The sequence below is a fragment of the Suncus etruscus genome, chromosome X (genome assembly GCF_024139225.1).
Source record: "Suncus etruscus isolate mSunEtr1 chromosome X, mSunEtr1.pri.cur, whole genome shotgun sequence".
Lineage (NCBI taxonomy): Eukaryota > Metazoa > Chordata > Mammalia > Eulipotyphla > Soricidae > Suncus > Suncus etruscus.
Window position 1 is genome coordinate 123,121,175 of NC_064868.1, and position 20,549 is coordinate 123,141,723.

Here is a 20,549-nt window from a genome sequence, read left to right on the forward strand (position 1 = left end):
AAAGCTAGTAATGGATAAACTAAGAATTTGGAAATCATAATAATAATCGAATAATAAAATCTACATCTTAGAGTTGGATTTCTGGAACAATAAATAAAAATCTGTTTCAAACTTTCTATTCTGATATCTTCTAGGTAGTTATGTAAAGCAGTATTCTCAACCTGTTTTTCTGATTATGGCCCTTTCTGATCTTTTATCCTTCCCATACCACCTGAATGTTAAACCCGTTGGCTCCTAACTCTCATATCATGTCCCATCATTTCTGTGATTTCCACTAAAGAGAAGTAGAATTAACTGGTGATTCATGGTAGCCATATGGCACTTGGATAAGTATGCTAAATTAGAGGGCATTCCTAAGGCATGTTTGAAAAAGAAGTGCCATAAGATCAACTTTTATTTATTTATTTATTTTTGGTTTTTGGATCCCACCCGGCAGCACTCAGGGTTTACTCCTGGCATTCTATGCTCAGAAATTGCTCCTGGCAGTTACAGGGGACCATATGGGACGCCAGTATTCAAAATAGTCCTTCTGCATGCAAGGCAAACACCCTATCTCCATGCTATCTCCCCGGCCCCTAAAAAATCAACCTTAACATTTGGAATGACAAGGTCTTAAAGTTATAAGTGTATCAATGGATGAACGACTTTAGAATTGAACACGAAAACTAGCACTTGAAAGGAGCTAGGTTAAATACCTAAAGAGGAAAGTTGAGAAGGGTGGCAGAATAGAATAGAAGTGTGCAGAATGGTTAGCTACCAAATATCAACCATTATTCTGTTATTGCTTTTGCCTAGTAGTACCTTTACCGTAGAACTCCAAATATCTGATTTTATTTATGTCTTTGAAAAAATGTTTGTGTTTTTCAACCCCTCAGCCATTCTGAAGCCCTATGTCCAGAGATCTCTACTGGCAGAGCTCAGGGGACCAGTTTGGGCCCAGGGTTGGCCACATGCAAAACAAGTGACCTACGCAATGTGCTATTGCTCCACAACCTAAATTTATTAGTTTAGATATAGTTACAGTAGTGTTTAAGTTTATGGTACTTATGTACTTACTGTACATCTCCCTCACCAAATACAACGACCCCTACACTTATTCCTATGTTCACTCTTATTCAACAATTCTCCACCTGCTCATACCTCTGACACTTGGTTTTATCACATACTGTTATATCCTGTGCTAGCCATGTCTTCTAGATCCCCACATATATTCTTCATTTGTTACTTCTAGTCAACCTGATCTTTTGGTTTCCCTCCCCCAGAAACAAAGCATTCTAAGGTCTGTATTCCAGCATCAAAAGTTTATTACCAATATTGTCCATATCCTTGACTTAGTTTTCTATGTGCCACAGATGAGTCATCTCATCCTGTATTTGTATTTCTGTCTCTGGCTCATTTCACTCAGCAAGATATACTCCAGTTACATCCAAGCTGCTATGAACTGTATGAGTTCATTTTTTTAGTTTGGATTGAATAGTATTCTACTGTGTATATAGACCACAATTTATTTATCCACTTATTTGCTGTTGGATATTGAGTTGCTTCAATATTCTGGTTATAATGGTAAGATTTTCAATGAGCACAGATGTATACTTATTTTTCCAAATTGTTTTAGATTTGGGGTTGCTGCATAAAAGTTAGACAGCTGAGTCAAATGGGAGTGCCATTTTTTGAGATATACCCATTTTTTCCATAAAGGCTGGACCAAATGACATTTCAATCAGCAGTGAATGATCCCTTTTCTACTTTAGTCACACTAACAATTTTTCCAGTTGTTTGATATGTGTCATACTAATTGGTGTATTTTTATTTGTACTTTCCTGATACTAAGTGACAAATACTTTTTAATATTTTTTTTTTGGGCCACACCCGTTTGACGCTCAGGGGTTACTCCTGGCTATGCGCTCAGAAATCGCCCCTGGCTTGGGGGGACCATATGGGACACCGGGGGATCGAACCGAGGTCCTTCCTTGGCTAGCGCTTGCAAGGCAGACACCTTACCTCCAGCGCCACCTACCCGGCCCAACTTTTTAATATTTTAATTGGCCACCTATATATCGTTTTTGTGAAAGTGTCTACTTCTATTTTTCCATTTTGGGGTAACACACCTAACTGTGATCTGGCTTACTCCTGACTTTGAGTTCAGGGATCATTCCTGATCGGCTCAATAGACTATATGGGGTACCAGGTTTAAACCCATGTCAGCCACATGCAAGGCCAGTGCCTTATCCAGCTGTGTATTATTCTCTTGTTAAATGTTCAAGTTTTCTTATTCACTTATCTGTTCTTGGGCACTTGACTTGTTTACAGATTCTGGCTATTGTGAACAATGCTGCAGTAAACATCAGAGTACTAAGGGCTTTTCTGCACTTTGGTTTTGGCCCCTTAGGGTATAGTCCCAAGAGGCGGCATTGCAGGATCCTATGGAAATAAGCTGCTTTTTAACCAATTTGGTTTCAAAATAATCTGCAAAAATTTTGGTAAACTGGGGGCAGGAGTGGTGGCGCAGGCAGTAAGGTGTTTGCTTTGCCTGCACTAGCCTAGAATGGACAGCAGTTCGATCCCCTGGCTTTCCACATGGTTCCCAAGCCAGGAGCAATTTCTAAGTGCATAGCCAGAAGTAACCCCTGAGCATCACCAGGGGTGGCTCCAAAACCAAACAAAATAACAAAAGACTTGGTAAAGCCTCTCCTCAGGTCATTCAGGGAACTTAAACTTGTCATCCAGATCTATCCAAAAGCCCCTTATTCTGTAATTCGGTGTGGAGTGAAAAGACAACTTGGTCAACGTGTACTCTAGCTACTGTGCTCTAGGGATTTTTTAAAGACATGCCCTCCAAACTTATTTAGAATATAAGGTTGGAAACAGTAATAGAGATTATATGAGTGTCTTCTTCAAAGAACTGTCTCCAGGGTTCTTTTGACAGACTTGTACATGTCACAAGCCTCAGCACCACCAAGGAGTCTGTTTCCTGTTTGCAGTCATCTCTTCCCGGGTCTCACAGGTCAGAGAACAGGGTGGTCAAATTGACTGCATCAATATGTGGCTTTTATTGCATTGTAATTCTAAAATGAACGAAACCTTGTTTTTAGAATAAATGGATAAAGTTTAAGGTGCTGCTAATAACAAAAGTGAAAGAACTATTGTTTCACTCATGAAATGTTAGTAAGAAAAGACATAAGCCCCCCAAAACAGCCTCTAAATATCATTTCTGGTTTTGTTGAAATATATTGTGCTTACTAGTGGGAAATGGAGGGTAAGGGAGGGGTGGTAGAGTTAGAATTGAAAGCAGTAGTTCTGACATACTTTTATGTTAAGCCTTATCTTGAAATTATAGTGAAAAGCAATTATAGAAGGAAAATAGAAACAACCTCCCTCCAAGGATATGACTATTAGAACTGAAGTGATATTTAAGTACTAATGTATTTTTTCTCACTAAAGTCTTCAAAGTAATTCTTTTTTTTCTTTCCTGGATTTTGGGCCACACCCAGTGACCCTCAGTGGTTACTCATGGCTATGCATTCATTAATTGCTCCTGGCTCAGGGAACCATATGGGACACCAGGGACCAAACCGTGGTCCATTCTGGGACAGCCACGTGCAAGGCAAACACCCTACCTATTGGGTGCCATCACTCAAAGTAATTCTTGTATTTATTAGTGAAAATTGCAAACAAACATATTGGGATGTCAAATCAACCCACACACCTATCTCTAACCCCAGGTAAAGTAGCATCGTGCATGAACTAACACAAACCAGGATGAGGGTTCAACATTTGTAGGTGAAATAAAAACGTCACTGAGAGGCCGGAGTGTTGGCACAGGACTCAAGCATCTGCCTTGCATGCAGTAGCCCAGTACAGACCGTGGTTCGATCCCCCTGTGTCCCATATGATCCCTGAAGCCAAGAACGTTTTCTAAGCACATAGCCAGGAGTAACCCCTAAGCATCACCAGGTATGCCCCCCCCAAAAAAAAAGAAAAGAAAATGTCACTGGAAGGCCTTACCAGCAGATTAACAGCTGCTGAAAACAGAAACACTGAGTTGGAAGATAAGGTGCACAACACATCAGACAATAGCAGTAGCTGTTAAAAGAAACAAACAGCACATGGGAAACTTCCTCAAAATAAGTGGGCGGGTAATAGAAAAATGGATTATTTCAACAAGAAAACAACATAAAAGCCAATGGGGCCCAGAAGTCCTGGAAGCTAATCCCTATGAAGAAGCAACAAAGACATCATTGCTGAGAAGTTCACAGGGATGAAGAGTACATATACCTATATCCTGGATGCCTGAAGAGTACCAGCTAAGAGACCCAAATAAAAACACTGCAAGTCGCAATAATGGAAATCCTAGAGGTAGAATACTGAAATAATTAAGACCATGAATGAAAATAATATACAAAGGCTTATCCTTAAGATGTACAGCAGAATTATCACAAGCAACTCGTGAGTCCGAAGGCAGCGGTGCGATAAGAGTGGAAAAGCTAAATGAAATGAACGCCTTACCCAGGATACTTCACACAGCTAGACACTCATTTAAGATTGAGTGAAGTATACGCCGTTCCATGTATAAAGAACAGCTCAGAAAATTTAAAACTAAAATACCAACTTTCAAAGAATTTAAGGTGAGTACAAGGCAAGAAAAATCACACAAACACCCACACAATACATCTAGAAAAACAGCATACAATTTCATGACAGACAACCACATTTCTCTTTGTTAAAGGACTAAATGCACTAATAGACACACGGTGGTAAAATGCACAAAACTGAAACCAACATTTTGCTGCCTGCACTAAACACATTTGATAGAGTAAACAGAATCTCAAACTTAAAAGTTGGAAGACATCCATCAAGCAATCAATTCAAAAGGCTGAGATGTGTATATATCAGACAGCATAGAATTCAGGTTTAAACATGTTATGAGACTAGAGGTTCTTCTTATAATAATCAAGGGATATGTATATCAGAATGATACCTCACTCCTAAAGATATATGCACACATGAGGGCCAAGCAAAATTCTTAAATCAACTGAATAGAAATTAAAGAAGACATCAAATCAATGCAGTAGTTGTTGGAGACTTCAGCACTTCTCTGTCATCTCTTGATAGGTGAAATACGCTAAAAATATTGGATTTGAAGGAAGAAATGGAACAGGGAGATTACTAAATACATATATATATACATATATATATATGTCTTAGGGCTTTACATCTCAAAAACACTGAATAAACCTTTTTATTATTTATTTGTTAACATTTTGTTTGTTTTGGAGCCACACCCAGTGGCCCTCAGGGGTTGCTTCTGGCTCTGCACTCAGAATTTGCCATGGGCAGGCTCAAGGGACCATATGGAATGCCAAGGATTGAACCTAGGTCCGTCCCTGGTCAGCTGGATGTAAGGCAAATGCCCTAACATTGTGCTATTGCTAGGTCCCCAAATACACCTTTTTGAAATTGCTTTATTTAAACACCATGCTTAGGAAATTGTTGTTGTGAGGTTTCAGTCATACCATGTATACCATCATTCACCAGTGTATATTCCCATCACCAGTGTCTCCCATTTTTCTCCCACCTTCTATCCACAACCCCCAGTCTTGCACTCAGGTAGGCAATTTACTTCTCTGTCACACTCTCTCTTTCTCTTTGCTTTTAAGCAGCATGGTTTGCACAATTGTTACTGATAGCATGCATTTGCTGTTAGTTTCTCCACTTTCAGTACCGAGTTCTTGTCCAGAACGATCAATGCGACATACCATTGTCATAGTAGAACCTCCTCTACTCTAGCTACATTCACCGTTCTTGTGGTGAGCTTTCTACCATGGGCCGTACCTCCTGACCTTATCTCTATTGTCTCTGGCTATTATTGCCATCATCTCTTGTTTTCCTTGTATCTCACAATTGAGTGTGATTATTCTATATCTATCCCTTTCCTTTGGGTCATTTCACTCACCATAATAATCTCCATGTGCATCCTTGTAAGGCAAGTTCCATAACTTCATTTTTCCTATTGTATAGGTGTACCACCATTTCTTTGGCCACTTATCCATTGTTCAGCACCTGGGTTGTTTCCAGATTCTGGCTGTTGTAAGTAGAGTCTTTAGTTTCCTTTGAAAATAATTGCATTGTTTTAGTGAGAGTATACATGTGCACATAGTTTTAACTCTTGGATTTCTAATTCCAGCAATGAGTATATTATTTGTAGAGGTGTCGTAATTATACAATCTACACATCTGGAAATCAGCAGGATACACCCCATGTAACTGTGCAATTTCCAGAGTGAAAGAAAGGGGGAAATATAGGAAAATGGAGCATGCTTGTTAAAATAGTACACGGAAAGTAAAATTTTTATGGAATTTAATACATTTTCTTTTGAAAAGCTATTTTATGATGCATTAAACACTTATTAATGAACACTGGATATATAGCCAAATTTTTGTAAATACTACTTTCATTTTTCAAATACTAGAAATTAGTGCTCCCTGGTGGTCTTGACTCTCTCTCTCTCTCAAATATTAGAAACTAGAACAATATTTGAATTGGGTTCTATTCAGTTTCTGAGACTGACTATATATATTTCCTGAACATTTAAACTAACATATTACGATAGCATATATTTAAGTAGCTGTCTTTTCAACTAGGCTATAAGCTACATGAGAAAAGGGTATTGTTCTCTATAAATGTACAAAATGCTAGTGCAGAGTGGGTGCTTTATAAATATCTATGGATCTATAGTCCAATAGTTCTAGCAAGCAGAAATGATTCATTATTTCTAAATTCAGTATTTTGTCTCCTTTAGTCAAAAGTGTGAATAGTGAAGTACACACTTTCTTTAACATTTTGCTGTTGACAGTTTGATTTCGATCTTATTTTGGGGCCCTACCTACCTCCCTCCATCCTTCCCTCCCTCTTTCCCTCCCTCCCTTTCTTTCTTTCTTCTTTCTTTTTTTTCTGGCTTTTGGGTCACACCTGGCAGTGCTCAAGAAGTACTGCTAGCTTTGCATTTAGAAATCGCTCCTGGCAAGCTCGGGGGACCATGTGGATGCAGGGATTCGAACCTGGGTCCATCCTCTGTTGGCCACGTGCAAGGGAAGCGCTTTAAACTGTGCCATAGCTCTGGCCCCCAGGCTTTTATTTCTTAAAATAATTCCCTATGATATATTTTGGAAGAATTTACAAAGAAAATAAGTTTGTGGGGTTTGGGGCTGTGGCTTCAATGGCACCACATCTCCCCTCTGAGCATGAGTGTAGTTTCAATTCTTGGCACCACCCCACATTGCCCAGGGAAATGTCAAATGACATGGCTGCTGTGATCTCAGACACCACAAATGTGTGGATTTCAAGGTCATCGTGTGAGCATGAGGTGTAGAGTTTCAATTCTTGGCACCACACTTCGTTGACCAGGGAAATCTCTAGTGACAAGGCTGCTGTGATCTGAGGCACCACAAATGAGTGCGATTTGCAGGTCATCGCAACCAAGGATGAGTGAGTACCACAACCAAGTGTGTAAAAGCCAAGGAAAGGGAATAATGAAAGGACAGAGGAAGTAAATGTGCATAGTACCCTCTTTGGGTACAAGTGGTTATAAAAGAATTAATGTCCTGGCAGTCAAAAGAAGTAATATTTAAAATAAATAATATGTATATAATATTTAATACTTTCTCTAGTGAATATGAAGCTACCCAAGACAAAATCTAAAGTAAGATTTTCCTCTTAATAAAAAACATAAGGAAATTATTACAAAAGCATGAATCCTAATTATTTTTAAGAAATAATATGTATTATCTTTTTGTGACCTATTTTTCTTGGCTTCAAACTGCTATTTAAAGATCCATTCAAAGTTTTTCCTGTTTCCCCAGGCAAGATCAAAACTTGGATTCTCGTTTCCCAAAAATGGTATAAATATTGAAACATAGAATCAATATTCAAGAATGTGAAATTAGGGACTGGAGCTGTGGTGGAAGCAGTAAGGTGAGGTTCTGGCCTTGGCAGTTCTAGCCTAGGACAAAGGAGGTTCGGTTCCCCGGCATCCCATATGGTCCCCCAGTTCAGGAGCGATTTCTGAGTTCATAGACAGGAGTAACCTTTGAGCATCACCCGGTGTAGCATAAAAGCCAAAAAAAAATAGTGTGCTATTACAACCTGAAGAGTTTTAGCATCTTATGTAAAGATCTTTTATAAGCTTTAACTCTCCTATTGAAGTTCCAACAAACTTACTATAATCCTTTCAACAATATTCTCGCTGTGTTTTCAACTATGATTTAAACTTTCATTTTAAACCAACCTTTAACAAAATAAAATCTCCAATATTTTCTTAGCTATAACCCTATACTTAAATGACTTCTCCCAAATCATGTCTTGAATGTTGCTCAATTATACAAACAAAAACACTTTCCTCAGTCTCCTAGAGCTTGAAGTTATTTATCTATTGCTTAACCCTTTATTTTATGTTTGGATGCGATGTTTTAATCACTCTGCAATGTGCCACATCTCAATTGCAGTTTGTCAAAGTGGTACTTACCTCAAAGTGATCCACTCATTTTCTGGAGGGTGGGGTAAAAATTCAGCCTACATGTGTAACTCACATCAGGAATTTGCTTCTCAACAACTATGTAAAGCGATAAAATGACAGAAACTCACTGTTATTGCCTATTATTTGACACTATTTTCCTCTATAGGCAGCTGCGAAAACACAATGGTAACAAAATCAAAACGACAGAAAGCATTGTTTTCCCTCAGTGCTATAAATTGTCGTTTATTCTGGGATTGTCTTCTGTTCTAATCCAGTAACGGATATGACCTAGAGTTAGGCACATGCAGAACCGAAATTAAAAGTTTTTAAAAAAATGAAAGATTGGGACTGGAGAGATAGCATGGAAGTAAGATGTTTGCCTTGCATGTAGAATGCTGTGAGCAATTTCTGAGCATAGAGCCAGGAGTAATCCCAGAGCGCTGCTGGGTGTGATCAAGCCCCCCCCCAAAGAAAGAAAGATTTTGGTTCTTTTAAGTAAGATTATTTTTAAATCAAAGCTTTCAGAAGTCAGAAAATTCATTGTCATTCTGTATCAAACCTTGCATTTGTACGTTAACTTGTTTCCATTTCTTTACAACAAAACCAACCCGTCTCCCAATGGATGCGTAGCGCACCAGACAGTCCTGGGTGGCCGGAGGTCGACTGGGCTTCAAAACTGTTACAATGCCACCTGCAAGCCTTATGCAACGGAGCTCAGCTCTAAGTCTACCTGCGGCCACAAGTCCTTGCCCCCAGAGCAGAATGCTTTTCTGCAGCTTCCTCCACCCTGCAGACCTCTTGGACTTCATACTGGATTTTGCTTTTTCATGCAGTAAATCCTGCAATGGAGCCGCACCAGCAGCAGGGAGCACGTGACTGAGCACAGCGCTACACATGCGGGGAGGGGGAAGCTGGGCGTGACTACCACAGAAAGGCGGGAAAGGTGGCCGCTGTGGGAGAGGCGCACATGAGTGAACACACCCTACACGTGCAGGGAGGGGGAAGGTGGGCGTGACTACCACAGAAAGGCGGGAAAGGTGGCCGGGCAATGCTCAGCTCCCCTTCCCGCCAGGGCCGTTTCCAGGTGGAGGCTCCACCTGCCAGGCTCGGGAACAATGACCCCCTTGGGTGTTGACATGGGAGCACTCGGCCCCCCGCAGATTGCTGGCCCGGAAGCCATCTTGCCGCCCAGTACCACCCAACCAACCGCACAGACACACCCGAGGCCCTGGGACCGGGTTGATGGGATTCGGGACCGACTTACCAAAACCTATGCGCTTCGGGGTCTTCATTTTTCTGGCTTTGCCGGGCTCCCTCGGTGACTTTCCAGAAAAAGCCACCTCACCTCGGAAAGGGAAAGGGAAGAGAGGAGAGGGACAGGGAGAGGGAGAGGGAGGGAGAAGGAGAAGGAGGGACAGGGAGGGAGAAGAAGAGGGAGGGAGAGGGAGCCGTCCTGCCAAGGCGACTGCTCAACGAAGAACATGGCGCCTCCCTCGTGCACCGGAAACACCCCCCCTCCCGACCCTTAAACTGCGTCCAAGCCCAGGAGGGGGGCGGCTTAGGACAGAGCTCCGCCTGAAATGTCTCCACGTCGTCCAGCTACCCCTGCCCCAGCATATATCAGTGACTGATGACCAAATAAATTACGCAGTGAGTGGAGAAATGAAAAATAGGAATCAGGAATAGCAACTGCCCCGCTCTTTTCCTTTCCGCACCCCTCTGGTCGGGCCACACTTGCACTGACCCAGGCAGGTGGCCTTCTCATCTGCACATGCGCAGACACCAGGCAGGCGTTCTTCTCATCTGCACATGCGCAGACTCCGAAGAAAGATTTCAGGCAGGCGCTCTTCTCATCTGCACATGCGCAGACTCCAATGCAAGATGCCAGGCAGGCGCTCTTCTCATCTGCACATGCGCAGACGCCGAGGCAAGATTCCAGGCAGGCGCTCTTCTCATCTGCACATGCTCAGACGCAGAGGCAAGATTCCAGGCAGGCGCTCTTCTCATATGCACATGCACAGACACCGAGGCAAGACTCCAAGATGCCAGGCAGGCGCTCTTCTCATCTGTACAAGTGCAGAGGCACACGCAACACCAGGGAGCCACCACAGATCTTTCTTCTGGGACCTCGTGCTTCCTTCACCTTATGCTTATACTTTGGGGCCACACCCCTCAGTGATCTATTCAGAGATTTTTAAAACAATATTCATATTCCTCTTGTTGCCTAAATACTGCTTGGGTATGTGATTTTTTAAAATGGTAGAGGAGAGAAATGGACTGATAATACAGCTGGGAATAGCATTTTCCTTAAACACAACTGACCCAGATTCTAGCCCAACCAGGAGTGATTCCTGAGCACAGAGCTAGGAATAAACCATGAGCAGTACCAGCTGTAGCATCATATATATATATATATAGGGCTGGAGCAGTGACGGAACCATTAGGGTGTTTGCCTTGCACGTGCTAACCTAGAATGGATAGCTGTTCAATACCCAGACATCCCATATGGTCCCCAAGCCTGGAGCGATTTCTGAGCGCATACCCAGGGTAACCCCTGACCGTCACCGAATGTGGCCCAAAAAACAAAAATCTAATATATATATAATAACATATATCATATATATAAAGAAAAAGAGTAGAATGAAACACCAGTGATTCTCCAGAGAAAATTAAGATCAAGTTACTTCATCTTCATAAATGCAAACAAGTGATAGTAGAGATCATAACATAAAAATATTTGATGAGTTCTTAGAATGAAAATTATTGAACTTGTCATATTTAATACTTTATGCTCCCTATAAAGTAATAAGGGTAAAAGTTTTTCTTTTTTTTTCTTTATATTTATTTTTTCTTTTTCTTTTTTCTTTTTTGTTTTAGGGCCACACCCGGCGGTACTCAGGGGCTACTACTGGCTATCTGCTCGGAAACAGCTCCTGGCAGGCACAGGGAACCATATGGGATGCCGGGATTTGAAGCAACCACCTTATGTCCTGAAACAGCTGCTTGCAAGGCAAACGCCACTGTGCTATCACTCCAGTCCCAAGGGTAAAAGATTTTAACGGTAAAACTTAAAAGTCAATTTAATATTTAATATCCATTAATTAATGTATATATTATTTTGCAAGGCTCGTATATTTACCAAAGGTAATAAATAGATGCAGATATAAATGTCGGTGCTCTAGGTCTACAAAAGTTATAAATAAGAATATAAAGACAGTAAGTCTGTCTGCTAGTAAATAATGAGGTCCTTACTGTTGTTACAACTGATGGGGCTACAGCTATCTAGAAAGCATATATAAAATTAAAGGAGAAAATCCGCCTGAGACATCAAAAAATTCTATTCATTTCATTCTTGTCGTATTTCACTCAGTCGTATGCACTCAAAACATACTCAAGAACGTTCAAGTCCTACTGTATCAGAGAGCGCAGAAAGGTTGACTTGCAATTAGTGTGTCAAGTTCCTGTGTTCATTTGAGGACCTCTGATTCCTCATAGGAGTGGTGAAATGAAAGAAATGGACAGAATGCTGTTCTTAGAGTACTGATCACAATGGGTAGAGTTAAACACCAATCTTTCATCATCCAATTTATCAGTGGATTGAATGTCCCCAATACCTAGCCTTGGCTACATCCTCACAGACCAGCTGGTTTGCCCTGGCTCTCTGATTGAAATTCTTTCAAAGCCTTGTGGCTGCTTACACCTCTGGGAACTTCAGTTCCCTGGGTTTGAACTGGGGTGAGATTCTAAACACAACTTAAGAAAGAGACATATGTGATCATCAGGGTCACACTTCCTCTTGCCTTCCCAAAATAATCAGCAAACCCCCATTTCCATTGCTGTATTTAGTGCTTAAGTCCTCTCAAGTCCATGGACTGACTGTAACAGGAGGTTTCTCTAAATGTGTTTAAAATATTTTTATGTCCCTGTGAAAAGCTGCCTTATCCATAAGCCTATTACTGTTTTGTGGAAAGGCTCCAATATCTGGTGGCACTCCTCTTCATAATAGGGCATGAGATAGAATTCTGACATCTCAGAGCAGGCTGCCACTGCCACTGCTGCTGCACTAAGAAGACTGCATTTTCCTAGGCGGATCTACCCACCAATTTCATCAGAAAGTTTTGACTCTCTGCAGTTCAAGAGTCTTCCAAGAAATACATTGTTCATAGTGAAAACAGACAAAACTGCTATGCCATTTTCACTATCTTCCACTAGATATCTGGAACAGGCTGCAGTGAGGAAAAGAGAAGACAATAACCTAGACAGCAGTACACCTTGGCCAAAGACTCATGTCAACTAAGATACTGGGGATATAGTTCCACATCTAGAGGTCATCAGCAACACAACTTTTTATCCATGGATAATTTATTGAGGCCTGAGTTACAGGACGAGATTTAAATAAGAATAGCAGGTATTCTTGTGATTTCTCTCCCATCGGCTACTTCTGAGATTCATTTCCCTAAAAAATCTAATCCTCTATGTCCTTTGTATATTTTTTGTCTCCATATTTCTGCTAATTATGAGGGTTTTCAACTGAATGGCACTACCATAAAAATAAAAATAGAACAAGTATCAGATGACAGTAGTAGAACACTCTAGAAAGCATTTCTGATTTTCCAGGACTTCTGGGACACAACATACCTATAAAATAAAAGTCCACGAGTGGTGAGACTGACCCACACACCATGTTTCTAACCCCTTAGCTTTCCCTAGGGTTTCTACCCCCTTGGGTCTGAAGAACCAGGCTAGCTGTGAACATATAATACACCAAGTCGTCAAGAAATTATGTGGAAAATGACATCCATGGCTCTTTGCCTCAGGGTCTCTTCACCTCCTCAAACAGCCAAATAGTTTGTCCTGTGCCTTGGAGTTTTTGATAATCCCATGGGCTAATTCCTTTTCTTCAATTTGGTATTATCTGACCTGAATGTTGTACAATTATGCCGAAGGATTTGGTCCAGATGTTTGGCCAGTAGGGGGAACTGGTGTCCCTTATTGAGTTTTCTCTCAACATTTTCATTGTACCTAAGGGACTGCATTTAGTGAAGGTATGTTGTCAAGAATATTATACTACTTGTTTGTAGGCCTCTCGCACTAATTAGAAAAGTAGGATGTACTTTCCAAGACTGTCATCCTTAGTAAACTTGCAAATCCCAGTCCATTTCAATTTTCTGGGTGATTGAACCTAAAATAGTCAGAAGACATATCCCAAAATTTTGTGGAAAGGAGTGAGTGCCTCAAAAGCACTAGAGCTGTGCTGTTCCACATAAACAGAGCACAGACCCAAATTGCCACTTAAGAGAGAAGTGAGAAGACTTCCACCACCTCAACACAATCATGTATTAAGGAGTCCCAAACAATATCTGATTGTTATGATTGAAAGGAAAGAATATACATAAAAATGTCATACAAAGAAACCATAAAAGAGCAGTTGTCATAGTCTATCATAGAGCAGAGCTGGTATATTGAAATTAATACTGAAACAATAACAGATGTAGTAACTGAAACATGTAAGTGAATTTGACTGAAAAAATGTTCAGTTCATTACGGAGTCAGAATGGATAGAAAGTATTACCTTTCTGACAAAGATAAGTTTGTGGGCTTATTAAAGAAAAGTTGACATTATAGATATTCTACATGATCATGCTGAAAATAAGAGCCATTTTTGATGAATTGCCCAGATCATGGTTTCAGTAATATTCTGCTCAGGGTATCCTCAGAGTGACATGATTGTCCATTTTTTGTTGTTTCTAAATTCAATTTCTTTATTTTAGACAGTTATTTATAATACAGTCATTTCTGTCATTCAATATTCTAACAAACTAACATTTCATCCATCCTTGTTTTCAGTTTCCACCTTTCCTGAAGTATGTCCCTTGGCAGGCATGAACATTTACTTACTATTTCTTGGTACAACTAGATGGTAATGGAATTATCAAAAAATTGTGGGGCCTGAGAGATAGCATGGAGGTAAGGCGTTTGCCTTTCATGCAGAAGGTCATCGGTTTGAATCCCGGCGTCCCATATGGTCCCCCGTGCCTGCCAGGAGCAATTTCTGAGCATGGAGCCAGGAGTAACCCCTGAGCACTGCCGGGTGTGACCCAAAAAGCCACAAAAAAAAAAAAAGAAAAAAATTGTTAAAAAAAACTTTGTGGACACCGGCCCAGTGGGGCTCAGCTGTGAAAGACTGTGAGTGTGACCTGTCTATGTCTGTCTACTGTCCTCTTGCGTGAAACTCTTGCGAGTGGGGCAAAAAGAGCCTCCAGAAACCTCACTCGCCCAGACGCCATTTTCAGGGAGGGACTTCAGAGCATAAAAACCGGCTATCCTTTGCAAAAGCTGGCTCCCTGTGTGTGACACCAGGCGGGGAAAATCCGCGAAAGTACACCGGCCCAGTGGGGCTCAGCTGTGAAAGACTGTGAGTGTGACCTGTCTATGTCTGTCTACTGTCCTCTTGCGTGAAACTCTTGCGAGTGGGGCAAAAAGAGCCTCCAGAAACCTCGCTCGCCCAGACGCCATTTTCAGGGAGGGACTTCAGAGCATAAAAGCCGGCTATCCTTTGCAAAAGCTGGCTCCCTGTGTGTGACACCAGGCGGGGAAAATCCGCGAAAATACACCGGCCCAGTGGGGCTCAGCTGTGAAAGACTGTGAGTGTGACCTGTCTATGTCTGTCTACTGTCCTCTTGCGTGAAACTCTTGCGAGTGGGGCAAAAAGAGGCTCAGAGGAGCACGGCCGCTCCGCTTCGCTACGCGGCCGTGCACTCTTTCTAAGGAAAGAACTCCATTGCAACAAGAAGGAAAAATCACACTAAGAACGGCGCTATATCACAGAAGCAAACATTTCTCTCTGGACTGTCTTCTCTGTTACATGCTCGGGCCTAAGATTTGACCCAGTGTGAGGCTTCATCCACGGAGGACTCCCCTCCCTTAGAGGCAAGTCAGCCCATCCAGAAAGGGAGGAGCCAGAGGAGTGTGCTGCCTACATCATATAGACAATGAATACCACTACAACACGTAGAAAAACCCACAATACAAATGTGACAATGGGGAAACAGCGCAGGCCAGCATCAGACATAGAGAATGAAGATGACAATTCTGAGGACCAGATAATGACTGAACAACTAATCAACCTCTCAGATAAGGACTTTAGACTAGCAATATGGAAGGTGCTCAACAGACTCCAAGAAACCATGGATCGAGTTGAACAGAACACTAATAAGAACCAAGAAAATATGAAGGCAGAAATGACAAAACTCCAAACTGAAATAACATGTCAACTAACAGGCCTGAAAAACTCAGTAAACGAAGTGAATGACAAAATGGATAAGCTCTGGGACAGGGTATCAGAAGCTGAGAATAGACTTGGTGCTGTGGAAGATGAGATACATAACAATTCCATACAGCAGGAGAGATTGGACAAAAAACTTAAAGCAAATGAGCAGACAATGGAAAAATTAGTCAAAGAATGGGAACAGACGAAAATAGAAGTCTATGATAAGATCAACAGAAACAACTTAAGAATCATTGGAGTCCCAGAGACCCAGGAAGAAAATTTCCAGGAAGAATCAATGGTCAAGAACATCATTAAAGAGAAACTTCCAGAGCTAAAGAATATATGTGATCAAATCCTGCATGCCCGAAGAGTACCAACCAAAAGAGACCCCAGAAAAACCACCCCAAGACACATCCTAGTCACAATGACAAATCCCACAGATAGAGACAGAATTCTGAAAACAGCAAGATCAAAAGGGGAAATCATGTTCAAGCAAGCTTCCCTGAGATTTACAGCAGACCTGTCACCAGAAACGCTCAATGCCAGAAAGCAGTGGTGGGATATTGTGACAAGACTGAATGAAATGAATGCTTCACCCAGAATACTATACCCAGCAAAACTCACTTTCCGGTTTGATGGAAGAATACGTGGTTTCACAGACAAAAAACAGCTCAGAAACTTCACAGACACAAAACCAGTCTTAAGAGAAAAACTGAAAGACCTAATCTAAGACAAGACTACCCAAAAGACACACCAAATTTTGAAATAAAGATGGCGTTAAATCCCAGGACAATTCTTTCTCTCAACGTCAATGGACTAAATGCACCAGTTAAGAGACACAGAGTGGCTAAATGGATCAAAAAACTCAATCCAACCTTCTGCTGCCTACAAGAAACGCACCTGAATAGTCAGAACAAACATAGACTCAAAATAAAAGGCTGGAGAAAAGTTATCCAAGCAAATAACACCCATAAAAAAGCTGGAGTGGCCATACTAATATCAGATAATGCAAACTTTATACTCAGGAAGGTTGTAAGGGACAAAGACGGACATTTTATATTAATCAAGGGGTACGTAGAGCAGGAAGAATTCACTCTCCTAAACATATATGCACCGAATGAGGGGCCAGCAAAATATTTAATACAACTGCTGACAAATCTGAAAAATAATATCAACAACAACACAATAATTGTGGGGGACCTAAACACGGCTTTGTCAACACTGGACAGGTCAACCAGACTGAAACCCAACAAGAATATACTAGACCTGAGGAGAGAAATGGAAGAAAGAGGCCTAGTGGATATATATAGGACACTCCATCCCCAGAAACCTGGATACACATTCTTCTCCAATGTACATGGGACATTCTCCAGGATAGACTACATGCTGGCACATAAAACATACCTCCATAAGATCAAGAGGATAGAAATTTTGCAGACTACCTTCGCTGACCACAAGGCTCTGAAATTATTTGTGAACTCCAAAGGGACTCAGAAGAAACACTTTAACACCTGGAAGTTAAACAGCCTCATGCTCAATAACCAGTGGGTCCGAGATGAAATCAAGGAGGAAATAAAAAGGTTCCTGGAAACAAATGACAATAAAGACACAAACTCTCAGAACTTATGGGACACAGCAAAAGCAGTACTGAGAGGAAAATTTATAGCTTTGCAAGCACACATCAGGAAGGAAGAAGGAGCTTACCTGAGTAGCTTAATGACACAGCTAATAGAACTAGAAAATGCTCAACAAAAGGACCCAAGAACAGGAAGACAGAAGGAAATAACAAAGCTGAGAGCAGAAATCAACGAAGTGGAAACTCAAAAAACAATCCGAAAGATCAACGAAAGCAGAAGTTGGTTCTTTGAAAAAATAAACAAGATTGATAGACCACTGGCAAACCTAACAAAGAAAGAGAGAGAGAGAAACTTGATAACTCGTATCAGGAATGAAAAAGGAGAGATCACTACTGATATGACAGAGATTCAAAGGGTAATCAGAAACTACTTTGAAAAACTCTACGCCACTAAAAATGAGAACCTGGAAGAAATGGATAAATTCTTGGACTCTTATAATCTTCCACGGTTGAAGGAAGAGGATGTAGCATATCTAAACACCCCCATCACCATTGATGAAATTAAAACAGTAATCAAATGTCTGCCGAAAAACAAAAGCCCAGGTCCAGATGGATTCACTAATGAATTCTATCAAACTTTCCAAGAGGAACTACTGCCAATCTTGGCAAGACTCTTTCATGAAATTGAACAAACAGAAACACTTCCAAATAGCTTTTATGAAGCCAACATCACCTTGATACCTAAACCAGACAGAGACGCTACCAAAAAAGAAAATTACAGACCAATATCACTGATGAATGCAGATGCAAAGATCCTCAACAAAATCCTGGCAAATAGGATTCAATGCCTCATTAAGAAGATCATCCACTACGATCAAGTAGGTTTCATCCCAGGAATGCAAGGCTGGTTTAACATCCGTAAATCTATCAACATAATACACAACATCAATAACAAGAAAAATAAAAACCACATGATCATATCAATAGATGCAGAGAAAGCATTTGATAAGGTCCAACACCCATTCTTGATCAAAACTCTCAGCAAGATGGGAATGGAGGGAACCTTTCTCAATATAGTGAAGGCCATCTACCACAAGCCAGTGGCAAATATTATCCTCAATGGAGAAAAACTGAAAGCCTTCCCTCTAAATTCTGGCACAAGACAAGGCTGTCCTCTCTCACCACTCCTATTCAACATAGCACTGGAAGTACTTGCTATAGCGATTAGGCAAGAAAAGGATATCAAGGGAATCCAGATAGGAAAGGAAGAAGTCAAGCTCTCACTGTTTGCAGATGACATGATACTCTACTTAGAAAACCCTAAAGACTCTATCAAAAAGCTTCTAGAAACAATAGACTCATATAGCAAGGTGGCAGGCTACAAAATTAACACACAAAAATCAATGGCCTTTCTATACACCAACAGTAATAAAGAAGAAATGGACATTAAGAAAACAACCCCATTCACAATAGTACCACACAAACTCAAATATCTTGGAATCAACTTGACTAAATATGTGAAGGACCTATACAAAGAAAACTATAAAACTCTGCTCCAAGAAATAAGAGAGGACACACGGAAATGGAAACACATACCCTGCTCATGGATTGGCAGGATTAACATCATCAAAATGTCAATACTCCCCAAGGCATTATACAGATTTAATGCCATCCCTCTAAAGATACCCATGACATTCTTCAAAGAAGTGGATCAGACACTTTTGAAATTCATTTGGAACAATAAACACCCTCGAATAGCTAAAGCAATCATTGGGAAAAAGAATATGGGAGGAATTACTTTTCCCAACTTTAAACTGTACTACAAAGCAACAGTTATCAAAACAGCATGGTATTGGAATAAGGATAGGTCCTCAGATCAGTGGAATAGGCTTGAATACTCAGAAAATGTTCCCCAGAGATACAACCATCTAATTTTTTATAAAGGAGCAGGAAATCCTAAATGGAGCAGGGAAAGCCTCTTCAACAAGTGGTGTTGGCACAATTGGATAGCCACTTGCAAAAAATTAAACTTAGACCCCCAGCTAACATCATGTACAAAGGTAAAATCCAAATGGATTAAAGACCTCGATATCAGCCCCAAAACCATAAGATATATAGAACAGCACATAGGCAAAACACTACAGGACATTACAGGCATCTTCAAGGAGGAAACTGCACTCTCCAAGCAAGTGAAAGCAGAGATTAACAGATGGGAATATATTAAGCTGAGAAGCTTCTGCACCTCAAAGGAAATAGTGCCCAGGATACAAGAGCCACCCACTGAGTGGGAGAAACTATTCACCCAATACCCATCAGATAAGGGGCTAATCTCCAAAATATACAAGGCACTGACAGAACTTTACAAGAAAAAAACATCTAACCCCATCAAAAAATGGGGAGAAGAAATGAACAGACACTTTGACAAAGAAGAAATACGCATGGCCAAAAGACACATGAAAAAATGTTCCACATCACTAATCATCAGGGAGATGCAAATCAAAACAACGATGAGATACCACCTCACACCCCAGAGAATGGCACACATCACAAAGAATGAGAATAAACAGTGTTGGCGGGGATGTGGAGAGAAAGGAACTCTTATCCACTGCTGGTGGGAATGCTGTCTAGTTCAACCTTTATGGAAAGCGATATGGAGATTCCTCCAAAAACTGGAAATCGAGCTCCCATACGATCCAGCTATACCACTCCTAGGAATATACCCTAGGAACACAAAAATACAATACAAAAACCCCTTCCTTACACCTATATTCATTGCAGCTCTATTTACCATAGCAAGACTCTGGAAACAACCAAGATGCCCTTCAACAGATGAATGGCTAAAGAAACTGTGGTACATATACACAATGGAATATTATGCAGCTGTCAGGAGAGATGAAGTCATGAAATTTTCCTATACATGGATGTACATGGAATCTATTATGCTGAGTGAAATAAGTCAGAGAGAGAGAGAAAAACGCAGAATGGTCTCACTCATCTATGGGTTTTAAGAAAAATGAAAGACACCCTTGTAATAATAATTTTCAGACACAAAAGAGAAAAGAGCTGGAAGTTCCAGCTCACCTCAGGAAGCTCACCACAAAGAGTGATGAGTTTAGTTAGAGAAATAACTACATTTTGAACTGTCCTAATATTGAGAATGTATGAGGGAAATGTAGAGCCTGTTTAGGGTA

At 40.8% G+C, this 20,549-nt stretch overlaps 1 non-coding gene across 1 annotated transcript; it reads right to left on the reverse strand.

The window, feature by feature from the left end:
• Positions 1 to 2,900: 2,900 nt before the first annotated feature.
• On the reverse strand, positions 2,901 to 3,036 carry LOC125999651 (small nucleolar RNA SNORA70). Its single transcript, XR_007492154.1, has one exon. It is a non-coding gene; the product is annotated as a small nucleolar RNA SNORA70 (small nucleolar RNA).
• Positions 3,037 to 20,549: the final 17,513 nt, after the last annotated feature.